At 36.6% G+C, this 12,265-nt stretch overlaps 1 protein-coding gene across 1 annotated transcript in view; it reads right to left on the reverse strand.

Moving 5' to 3' along the window:
* Positions 1–11,849, reverse strand: part of ST18 (ST18 C2H2C-type zinc finger transcription factor) — a 165,246-nt gene extending 153,397 nt beyond the window's left edge. The window contains exons 1-2 of the mRNA XM_065628046.1: positions 11,796–11,849; positions 11,512–11,638 (exon numbers count right to left, since the gene is read on the reverse strand). The gene's annotated coding sequence lies outside the window, so the exon portion shown is untranslated. The remainder of the gene's footprint in view (positions 1–11,511; positions 11,639–11,795) is intronic.
* Positions 11,850–12,265: the final 416 nt, after the last annotated feature.

A 12,265-nucleotide genomic window follows, 5' to 3' on the forward strand; every position in this document is an offset into this window, starting at 1 on the left:
CACCTCAGAAACTAAGCCTGTTAGAATCCAGGTGTGTGCCACAGAATATGCTTCCTTTCCTTGTAATGATGATAATTTGAGCACAGAATGCACATTCTTGCTATGTAGTATGAGAAGTTATATAGGTGATGTATCTTCCCATAGAGCGTTTAAAAGGATATTATTACTTTCTATAGAAATATTTTAAAATCCTTTTTAACTTTTAGGATTATTTATGTTAATAGTTAGAACATAGAGCTTTTCATTCTCAAATGTCTGAAATTTGCCAGTAATTTGATGTGACTACAGCTAAACCGTGAGGTTCGTTTCATGCATTTCTGTAATAGGCACAAAAATTTAAGACAGGCAAACTCGTGATTTCATGAGATAAATGAACAATACTAAATTGTCCTTTATTATCATGATATCACTTCTGTCCGTTGTTAGTTTCACAAACCTTAAAAAAACTTAAAAATTGCAAATGTCTAAGTGTTGCATACTTTTCCATTTGCTTGATGTTTGTCTTGCTGTTCTACTGATACAGAAGGCAGCATTTCTTGTGCAACAGTAGCTTGTCTTTTTTCCCCACACCCACTGCATAACGCCGATGAAGTCAGCAGGAATGAGACGTGCCGCACAGCTCCAGGCTGCCAGCCATGGACCAGCAGGCTCCTACAGTCAGGCCTGCATTTATTACACCCTGTTTTAGAGGAGCCATTGCTTTGCTGGGAGCATCTTCCACTTCCAGCAGAGTGGGAGCTCAGGTAGCATGAGATGCAACATTTTTCAGAGGAAACTCTTCTCCTTTTTAATCAAGCACTTTGATTCTAGCAAACAAAGCTAGCGAGCTTATTCCAAAGTGAAGCTTGCAGTCTGAGAGAAGAGGAACAGCATTTACAATATGGAATTGATCCATTTTAAGTGTTCCAGTCGGCAAATGTGTTAAGGACAAAAAAAGAAAAAGATAAAAAAAGAAAAAAATTTAGAGTCTGCAGTGGATAATCTGGCATGAATCAGGAACAATATTTTGTAGGTGGGTCCAGCACAAAGCAAGGTCCGTTAGGCTCAAAGGACACTGCAACAGAACAATGGAAGCAGATAGGAAGTCTGCACTAATAAATATGCCCATTGGGCCAGTGCCACTACCTAGCATGGCATAGATACATACAGAAGGATTATACACTAAACGGTGCAAACACAGTCCAGTCCATCTGTCATAAACATTAAGTCCAAAGGCCACAGGTGCAGATGGCACTAAAAAGTAAAAATTACACTCAGACAGAGACCACTTCGTGTAATATGTAGAAAAAAAACCCCAGCAAAACAAACCAAACCAAAACACTGATTTGTTTCCAATCAATAAATGTTCTCAGAATGTCCTTGGCAATCTCTACTTCTTCCTTTCCCTCTGTCATTGTACATGTGTAACATACATTTTATTTCACAGAAGTACTTCGAGCATTCAGAACTGTTTTTCATTCATTTAAATAAATCTACTTGATATTTGGGCAAAAAGGAAAAGAATTTAAAGTAAGATTCAGCCCTTCATTCTAGTGTGTTAAGAATAGGATGTGTTTTCCCTTTGGCGATAGAATCTGTTAGGCTTCAGGTTTATCTTGTTTGAGGAAAGTTCCAATACTAAAAAGCTTAATAAAAAAGAGGAAAATGTGCTTCTCTCTTGTAGACCAGGTAAAGAGAAAGATGCATCCTCTTAAGTTCCAAAAAGAAGCAAAGAATTTTTGCTTTTTAGTCATTTCACATAACACTTGTGCATTACACTGATTTCTCATACTGAAGTATCTCTAATATGTTCACTGTATCTCTGTAGAGTATGTATATAGCAATGTCTACACACCATAGAAAACACCTTATAGAAGTGTTTAATCTGCTATAGTTTTCTTCTTTCACAATAACCACAGGCTGGTAATGAAATATCCAGTGCTAAATGGGAGCAGACCATGAAAATAGGTCTCTAAGAACAGTCCATCCATGCAAAATGAGTCCCCAGATAAAACACTGGCAGTCCCAGATTTTATCTTTAGTTACTGAATCAACTGTACCTCACACCTGCGGAAATCAGAATTTGAAGTTTGTCCTTTGTCAGCCATTCTTTGATGCAGTTGTAGAACTTGTACAAGCACTTCTCAGGTTGTCAGCTGATTAAATGAAGGATGCCAATTCTTTAGCAGCACTTACAAAAAGGTTTTAAAATAATAAGCAAATGAAATACCTCTTTGATGGAGTGTTGGATAGTGTTAGATCCCTGATTTAACAAAGAAACAAAAACCATCCAAGAATATCATCATATCGCAACTGTATAATTCCACTGAAATTCTTGGCAACCCTAGTGTTGTTTCAAAAATAGAAGTAGTTTTATTAATGCAAAAATCTCTAGAACCTTTTTCACTACAAGAACCAGCATTATCTTTTCATCTTTAGTCAGCATTGTCCATTGTGCCTTATTCACATCACTCATGAAATCTGACCTCCAGAAATCACTGAATAAACCTGATTCCTTTGTGACAGCACTAGCCATAAGACTATATAAACAGGTGAATTGGATTTGCTGCATTCTCTGTTTATTCTGGACATTTTTTTGCAACTGGGGAGCAGGTGCTATAATCAAATAAATGATTACACATGCTATTCTTTGTTGTCCTTGCAGCCAACTACTGCAAAGATTTAATAATACAGAAATAAGTCAACTAAATATTATTTCCAAAATATTCAAGAATCATTCAAAAAAACCCAATTCTATAGTTTTTAATTTTTAAGAGGTGCATACCCATTAAGCAAGGATTTGACTACTATCTCTGCAGGAGATAACAATGGGCAGCATCAATCTCATTTTCCCAAAGTGTCAAATTAAAACCATTTAGGAAAATGTTTTTGTTCTTGTTTTTGTTCTTGGTTTGTTTTGGTTTGGTTGTTTTTAACGATCAAAAAGTATAAACAATGATTTAGAGTCCTGAAGTGTATGTAGAGTCCTGAAGTATGGCTGTCCCACTGCACTGTTAATTTTTAAATTCAATGTTTAAAACAGAAAAGCCATATAAATGTGTTACTATTTTTCTGAAAGTGAAGATGCTACCTCGTTACACCAATTACAGTTACACCAGTTACCAATTACTATTAAATTCATTGCTTTACTACCTACCCTTTGTGCTACTATGCACCAATAGCAACAACTAAGATGATGCTATGAGTGTGAGGGCTCAGGAAAGCAATGAGGCTGCTGCCTGGACTCTGCCTGGAGTTAAAGCTAACTGAACAGGACATGCTAACACTACCCATGCAAATATGAAGTGAAAATGAGAAACTACTGAGAGATGAAGTGAGAAGCTAATAAACTTTATAGATAATGTTGTAAAGAATGGCTGTATTTCAAAGGCAGTTGATAGAGAGTTGTGTGATCACTGGGCAAACTTCACAGATAGTTGAAGGGTAGCACTGGGGATCTTCTGGTGAGTACAGTCATGAAAGGCCAACAGTGCCCGGGCAACTGTGGCAGAAATTTCACATAAGGCCATGAGTACATCAGCAATGGTATCAGAAATACTGAACTGTTGAAGAGATACAACAAAGCTGGGACCAGTGGGGAGAAAGAAATTCAGACAGGATTTTTTTGGGCAGGAGACTGAAGCAGGAAAGAGTTAGCCAGGGAGGTGAAAGGGAACATCCAAAAGTATAAAAGCAAAAAGGTAAGAAATGGAAAGAGTGATTAAAAGTTATGCAAGTTCCTGTGAGCAGGGCTGCCTGCTGGGTAGTCCTGCATGTGATCAGCACACAAAAAAAACATAAACTTATAATGCATATATCAAACTTGCGTCTGCAATCAAGCGGAAGTGAGTTGGGGAGGGATGCTTTCTCTGTCCTAACAGGAGAACATCTGGATGGGACAGCTTGAACATTCTGGTACCACTCTGTTGGCGTTCATGCCAGGGCTCATCACAGCAGCTTCCTAATATCTTCCAGAGTATAAATTCATACAGTACGAGATTGATTACAGTGTATTCCACATTCCCATGTAGAGTGTTTTCTACCAATAACCCAAGAGAGCTCATGAATGCTCTCCTTTTCCTTTTAGGCCCTTGTCCTCACTGTTAGTCATATTGATTTGGCATAAGGAACAGATAGGCTTACAATTATCTGCTAATCACTCCCTTTGTTCTACTATTTTCACTTCCAAACAAAAATGCATCAGATTTCTTATGACTTCCTTGACACACTTCTTTCTTCTAAGCAAAATTATTCTCATGAAATTTCAGGGGAAAAGAACAGAAACAGGACAGAAGCACCATCAAATCAAACCAAGGCACAATTCAGAATCCGTAGGCCATCAGTTCCCTACCAACAGCATTCACCATCCTGGCCAAACACCTGTACTCAGTAAATTTCTAACATCCCAGGAGCAATGGCAAGGACTGATCTGCTGGAAGAATCCTCCCAGCAGGCACAGGAGGTTCAGAGACCTGGATAAACAATCAAGTTACATCTGGAACGATAATTTTTTTAATACATTCCATTATTACCCATGTGAAAACAATACTTTGCCCTTACAAAGCAACGCAGCACTACATCTACTGCCTAACTGCAAGGGAATCTCTTGCAATATTTAGGGATTCATTAGAGCTTCTAACAACCCAAGGTTACATGATGCATGGGAATGGGTAAGCTTCCTTAGGAGTCAGGAGACATTATTCACTTGCAAGAAAAATGTTATTTCAAAAGTTACAATACTATTATTTTCTCAGGATTGCTCTGTCTCACCATGATTTTTTTTCCTGCAGACATCTCTTCTGCAGATTAAATAAGCCCTGCTTTCTCCAAATCTCTTCACAGGGCATATGCTTCTGCCTCCAACCACCTTGGTAGCTCTCCACTGAATTTGCTCCAGTTGACCAACGTCTGTCTTGAGTGGGGGGTACCTAGAACTGGATGCAAGGTTCTAGATGTGGCCTAATTTGTACTAGGTCAAGGGAAATAACAACTTCCTTTGATCTACTCACTATTCTGCTGTTGATGTAGTCCAGTGCTTTGTTGGCCTTCCACACTGTCAGCACACAATGTTTAACCTGCTGTCCACCAAGACATGAAGTTATTAAACAGGATGGGTTTCTGGACGGTCTCCTGAGGAACTCAGGCATCGAGGCAGAGTATGAACCATTAGCTACCACCCTTTGAGTCTGACAATCCATACAGTTTTCTACTAATCTAGTAGTCCATTTATCTACTCCATAACAACCCTGCTTAAATATGAAGATGTTGTGGGAGATTGTGCTGAAAACTTTGCTAAAGTCAAAGTAGATGACATCCCCTGCTCCCCTTAAACACAAATTCAACCATCTCATCATAGAATGCAATTGAGTTGATCAAGAATTAAAATCCATGCTACTCCAAATCATGTTTTTGCAAGAGAACTTTGTATAAGTATATGAGGTGTAAGCATTCACATTCTCTGTGGTCATCTTTACCACCAATATTAAGCCGCCAGAAAATCTTTACTCATACATTTTCTCTGAAATAGTAAAAATCTGCTAGCAAAATGGGATATTTTTGACACATGCAATTACATAATTAACACTTCTATAGAAGCACTGCTAATAAATTACTGAGAAAAACATATAAAATATTTCTGTGAGTCAGGCTGTTTAGAGCTGCAGTTAGAGTTTTTTAAGACTTTTATCCATATTCCACCTAATTTTAATTAAATATTTTCTTAAGTTTAACATCTTAATTCCTGGAACAAAATTAATGTCAATATGAACTTGTTGAGATCACAAAAAAATATTAATGAGCTCCCAAGTTGTATTTTCTTGCAGAAATTTCATAATGTTCTGTTGCGTATTCATATATATAAATAAATATGAGTGTATTTATAAAAATACAAGATGTATTATATGAACATGGATAAAAAGTTTTAAGAAAGGCATATTTCTTTTTCTGGACCAACATAAAACTCCACAAAGAACAGTCAAATGATGTAGTCAAACAACATTGCTATTCATTGTGTTTTTACAGTTTTGGTAAAACCTAGTAAATAAAAGTGAAATTGAGATTTGCTCTTAAAGTACAAGAGGAAAAATATTATATACTTGTTAAATATTTTCTATTCTATGAAGCCTGTTCTTAATATCCTCTTGCAGTATATTGAGTAATCACAAACATATACTACAGAAGATCTTTTTGATGTGTTACAATTTGTTCATAAAAGTGTTATTCTGTAGAGCCAAACATAAGTTTTGCTTTTAAATGAGACATGTTAAAAACACAAAGGTCTTCAAAATGACTTTACTTGTAAACATAATTATGAATATGTAATACAAAACCTGAATTCACATTTATTTATTTTACAGTTAAGATGATAGTGTGAATATTGACCTCTTAGAAATACATAGGTATAAGAAAAATGATTGATAAATTTTCTATGAAAATGAAGTGGTTTTCAAACTTTCTAGAAAGCCTTAACTCCACCTGTATCTCAGGTTTAATGTTGACGTTGTAAAGGCTACAGGTCCTCAGCTTCATACAACTGGATTTTTCTGTTACCAGGATATGTAAGACACTCAAGACTTGAGTTCATCATCCTGTTGATTTCAATGGGATGTAAAGAATATCAAGAAGAGACCGGAGGCAAAAAAAAGTTTATTCTTGACACATGACAAAGTGGGGAAATGAAAAAGAAAAGCCTAATATTGACTTGAGCTACATAGTGTAAAGGACAGGTAGAGCATTCCAAATAGTACTCCAGAATAAAGTAAAAAAACCTCAAACCTAGCTATACCATCCAATCTAATATAGTCAGGGAAAAATACCATTTCTGATCCCTTAAACACCTTAGAAGTAAAGTTGCCTCCACAGATATGCTTCTCTAAAATGGTAGAACCACCTAAAATGAAACCACTACATTGATGGTTTTGTGTGTTATAAAGTACATTTCCCGGAATTACAGCAATTCCTTAGGCTGCCCTTTTATTCCTGAAATGGGTGAAAAATCTACCATTTTCCTCCCTGTGTAACGTTTGAAATTACAATTTATCTACAGTTATCATTCTAATTTATTTGCTGTGATTTATTTTAGATTATTTTGCAATACATGGATTGATAACAAAATTACAGGTAAGGAACCTTTATCTACTCAACTGCTGGTGCAAATGCCTCTGTTTCCTTGCTTATAGGAAGACATTTTCACTAGTGCCACTGTCTCAGTTACTGATCACCATTGACTGAGTGTGATTCCCATAATTTTTTGATATATGCTTAAACAGAACACACAGCTTTATAGTTAAATGATAGATACCTCCATATCAGGTAATGCAAATATTTTGGAAGTTAGCCCTGTACACACATACACTGAGAATGGAGAAACATAAAACCTACCTTTATAGCAGTAGGATGAGTCAAATATGCATAGCTACTTTGCAGGGAAGAATTTTTAAAACCAGCAAACAAATAAATCAAAGACATCAGAAAAAAGGGACAAAATGAAAATATAATGATACTATACCTGTATGAATGTAATACCACAATCAACAAAATATCAAACATTAACCTACCAAGAGACCAAGAAATTCAGTGATAAGATATACATTCTATTCCTTAATCATGAACAGCTCTGCTGTAATTGTCTGTCTTTGATCTGGATACAGATAAGAATAGCAAACTTCTAGCATAACATTATACTTGACTGAACAACACATTTCCTGCACCATTACTTGGGTCACTGAATTTTGGGGGTTTACATCCCATGTTACAGGAAAAAAAAGTAGACCAGATATTAATGAAATTTAATGTATAAATGAACATAATTGAATCAATCAAAACTTCAACACTGGCTAAAACCAGAGTATTTAGAATTATAAGAACTACCTTAACGTCAACCTTTTCACTGCTTCTCAGGAAAAGCATTTGAGGAGGAGGGCTCCCTCTCAACAACAACTAATGAACAATATCAGTCACTGCAAATGAGCAGTTCCTCTGTGGCTCAGCAAAATACAACTTCTCGCACCCTTCTTACCCAACAAAAAAATGAGAGAGATGTGAAAAAGGCAATATGAAAATATTGTGTGTCAAAATGGTATGGACATCAGAAGTTTACCTGGGAAAAGAGGGTATGTTTGACTTTTGGATTCAAGCCTATTTCCTCAAAACACAGTCAAGCCAAGAGTGAAATAGGTAATAGAAGTTGTTTCTCCACTTCCCTTTAAGTGATGGAGAACTAAACTGAATTGAATGGAACTGAATCCAAGCCTTTGGTAAGAAATTTGGACTAAAAATGGAAATTGTCATTTAACATGCCACCACTCATATGCCACGCTGTTAGACTGGACCTTGTGCTATGAAAGAAATCAGTTTATTTCTAGGTTTTCTTTGCCTCAGGGGAAAAAACATGCTGAAACAAGCCTATAGAACTCCTGGTCTCACCACTGATTCAACATCAAGACTTCCAGTGACTTCGCCAAAACCAGGATTTTACACCACACCTGCAAAGGGACATCTTTTGCAAGATCTGTGATATGTTACAGTGACAAAAGTGTGGAAAAAACCACATCATTGGTCAGATACTCAACAGCAGTTTATGACATCTCTGTCTCCTTTCTACCACGGTTTATACCGTTGATGGCTGTTACAGTGATCACAGAGAATCCCACCCCTGCAGTAATCCTCTCCTACAGCCCTCTGAACTGCGCTCACACTTACACCTTCTGACTCTAATGGCACGGAATGCAAGTGCCCGTGAGAAAGAGTTGTGTAGTCTCTGTCTAGTACCTGTCACTTTCAAGTGCATAATAAAGCACATAAAAAGAATTTATGGTGTCCAATGGCTCCATAATCAATTTGAAGAGGTAAGCAGAACAAGTGAAGAGGATTTTAAAAATTTTACCCCATTTGTATAGTTCTGTTATCCCTGAATATACTGGAAAATTTCTCCTTAAGCTCATAGACAGCAGATGTAAGTCAGTACTGAAATCAAAATAGGACATACCACATCTATCTGGTGATAAATATGTTTTGTAATTTTTTAACATTCAACAATTACAATTTAAGAGTAAGGTAGTTTTCAAAGTACTTTGTTAAAGTGCAAGAAAATAGAATGGGGACAGGCAGGTTGCTCTTTCTAGATGCACAGAAAGCAGCTTGAACAGAAGCTTTTCAGAGATGAGCTTTTGCAGCTCATATATGTTGGAGGATCTTTTCATGCACAGACTATACGAGGGGATTCTTTTACTTGCTTTAAATCACAAAAGGAAACCATGAGCAAACAATAGCTTTAAAAAGTGAAACAAAAGATAATTCAACTTTATATACAGAGCATGTCTGCCTCTCCCTCTCTCTGTATATATGTGTATATGCACTAAGAAAATACCTTTAAAACAACATTTAATGATAATTATCCAAACTTGTTACCTAAAATGAAAAAAATAATTTTGTTACTTTACCTTCAAGTATGTGAAAACTTGGTTCCTAAAAGTTATCCTTTCTCCTTATTTTGTGTGACATAATCATTGTCTAGATGCATTAGTCACTGCTATGTATGTAATAAATATTACACATTGGTTTCAAGAACTGTTCCACAAAATAAGGTTTCCAACATCTCTCTGCAAGCTATGATATGCTAGAAAACACGTTGTTGCCTAAATTGCTCCGTTTAAGAAGTCTGTCATTATCATATTATCCCAAGTATTTTTAATCTATCTTTTGAAGAGGGCAGAAATATTGACTGTAAGCCACTGTAAGCCTTTACCATATTTTAAAAGAAAGTTAAAGATCAAAAGCGAAGCATAAATACATAAAGCTTTGGCACTCAGCTTCCATTTCAGCACTGTGTACTGACCTCTACTGGTTTATCCATCATAGCTTTCATAAATATTAAACAGCTTACTTTTATTGAACTTTTGCACTGACTTGTTCAAATTTGGAGATAAAGTAAACTGTACCCCACTCTGCCAACTTCTCCCTGACTGAAGGTCAAAAAGCAATCAAGCTTCCAAATAGTGGTGGCAGTTTACACATAGTGGGTGAGACACTATGAAAAATTGTCATTTAAAAAACGCCTTACAGCACATATGCTGCTGTAGAAAGATATCAAAGCCAGAAAACTCTGTCTTAACACTTTAGGTGTATTTTTTGACTGAATAATTTATCACATTTGTTTTATTCAACTGCTGCCTCATGTCTGCATCATTAGCTGTTTGGTATATAAAATCTGGTGTATTATACAATACCCAGCGTCTGACCCGTGATGGGGACCAGAAGTGTTACTGCAACACAAATACCAAAGTTGTGAATATAAATTCATCATCATTCGGTCATCCCCATTTAACAGATTTCTGCTACAGAGAACAGGCTTGTCTCTAGAAGCTTCTTCAGAAGAAATATTTGCTCTAATTAGGACAGCTGGCAGCTTATCTACCACATGCCAGTGGATCAAAGTACAGTAGCAAGTTTGACATTATAAAAGTATCAATGTAAATGCTTTGTCAAAGTAAAGTCATTACCTTGTCTTACTGGGAACAGTGATATGATCATTACATATTTTATAATACTAAAAGAAGTTCAACCCATCCACTTTATAACTGATCACAAGAAAAAACAAATCTCTAGTTCTTTATGTGCCTTAGAGTGAAGAGCAACTCTAGTTAGTCTTAAGTAAATGAGCAAACTTTTCCATCCTCATTTACCAAAGAACACTTTCATTGTCAGTAGCACTCAAAACTTTCCAATTTTAAAGGCCTATTTTTAGAATTCTTTGTTATGCAAGTCTATAAGTATGAATAACAGTTCTACATATCGTGAGAACTTCATTTCCTCTCACTTATCAGTGACTCAAAACAATTTTTTTTTTGGTAAGTCACCTGTACTGACTGGAAAAAAAAATTGCTGACTGCAGAAACAATGAAGCTTTGTTGTTCTGTTAGTATACATAGTCAAGCAGATCACCTATTGTTAATTTCAGAACAGCAATGAGCCTATTACTCATGAAGCTATTTTGTGTAAAAATACGTTTTTCTTTCATTTTTTGTAGAAACCTCTGCAGATCGTGAATAGAAACAAATCACTTCGATCATTGAGCATGACTCTATAACACTTTTTTACAGTATAAATAAATATTTGAACTACTTCTATGTGGATTTTTTTTAATCATCTCCCCCTGACTTTTTGAACACTCAGATTTCTCTCTTTTCTTTTACCGCCACTAAACCTCACATCACTACGTTCTAATGCTGTCAGTGTTTGGAACCACAAGCAACACATTAAGGACCCTGACAAGCTGGTTGCAAGCAGGGCTTTCCCCACTGTGGCAGAAAGGTGCTGAGTCTCCCACATTTCCCTCGGCATTGCCCAGCAGAGGGAAGAGAGGGGATGCCCACCCAGCATCCCCCAGGGTACCATAGCCCCCTTTTTGTTCTACCTCCAACCAAAACTACAAGTGGCAGTTTCAATGTCTGTGATGAAAATCCATGCATGATCTTACACAAAAAGTATATTGATACTGTTTTGGTTTGGTTTGTTATTTTTTTTCCTTCTTACCTTTACCCAGTGATTGAGTACAGATGTCCAGAAGATTGTTGTCACCTGGTCTTGCCACTGCTCCGATTCTTGCACTGCTGCTTCTCAGACTTGGATGAACAACTGGATCTGATCTGCTTATTCTATTCTGTGTTAGAAAGAAAACACTTTGATGTTCTGTCACTCGAACTGGGCCTATGCTCAACACATTAGAGCAAGTACATAATCGTTCTGAGATTTGCAATTCAGCAATTTTTTCCATAAGTGGGAAATAGAAAATCTTACTAAGACTTCCTATACCTTACGAAGGAGTGAAAGACATTGATTTGCAGTGAACAAGGTGTTTACTGGATCTCCATGAAACCATATTCTTTCCAAGAGACATTTTAAAGCAGTACTTTTGGTCAGCTCTGTGCAAAATATTCCACAACAGTCCAAATAACTTTTTTTTTTCCTTACCTCTGGTATCCCAGTGAGGTCACATTCTGTTAAAAACATCCTGTCAAGCTTGGTACAAAAGGGCTCCAAAGAATCAGAATGCAGAAGCTATGCAACTTGCTGACTAACTTTGCTCTGTGTTATTTACCAAGCACACAAAGAAAATGCTGTCTATTCAAAACACAGTTCAAAACTCTCTTCACAGAAAGTGAGTGAACAAACAGTCCCATGTCCGATGCTGTAGTCACATCTCCCATGAGGCCCGGTGATAGCTCTGGGGCATGGGACGGAGTGACACCAGCACCAGTCACTACAAAGCACTTTTGTAAACAAGTTG

The sequence above is a fragment of the Caloenas nicobarica genome, chromosome 2 (genome assembly GCF_036013445.1).
Source record: "Caloenas nicobarica isolate bCalNic1 chromosome 2, bCalNic1.hap1, whole genome shotgun sequence".
Taxonomy (NCBI): domain Eukaryota; kingdom Metazoa; phylum Chordata; class Aves; order Columbiformes; family Columbidae; genus Caloenas; species Caloenas nicobarica.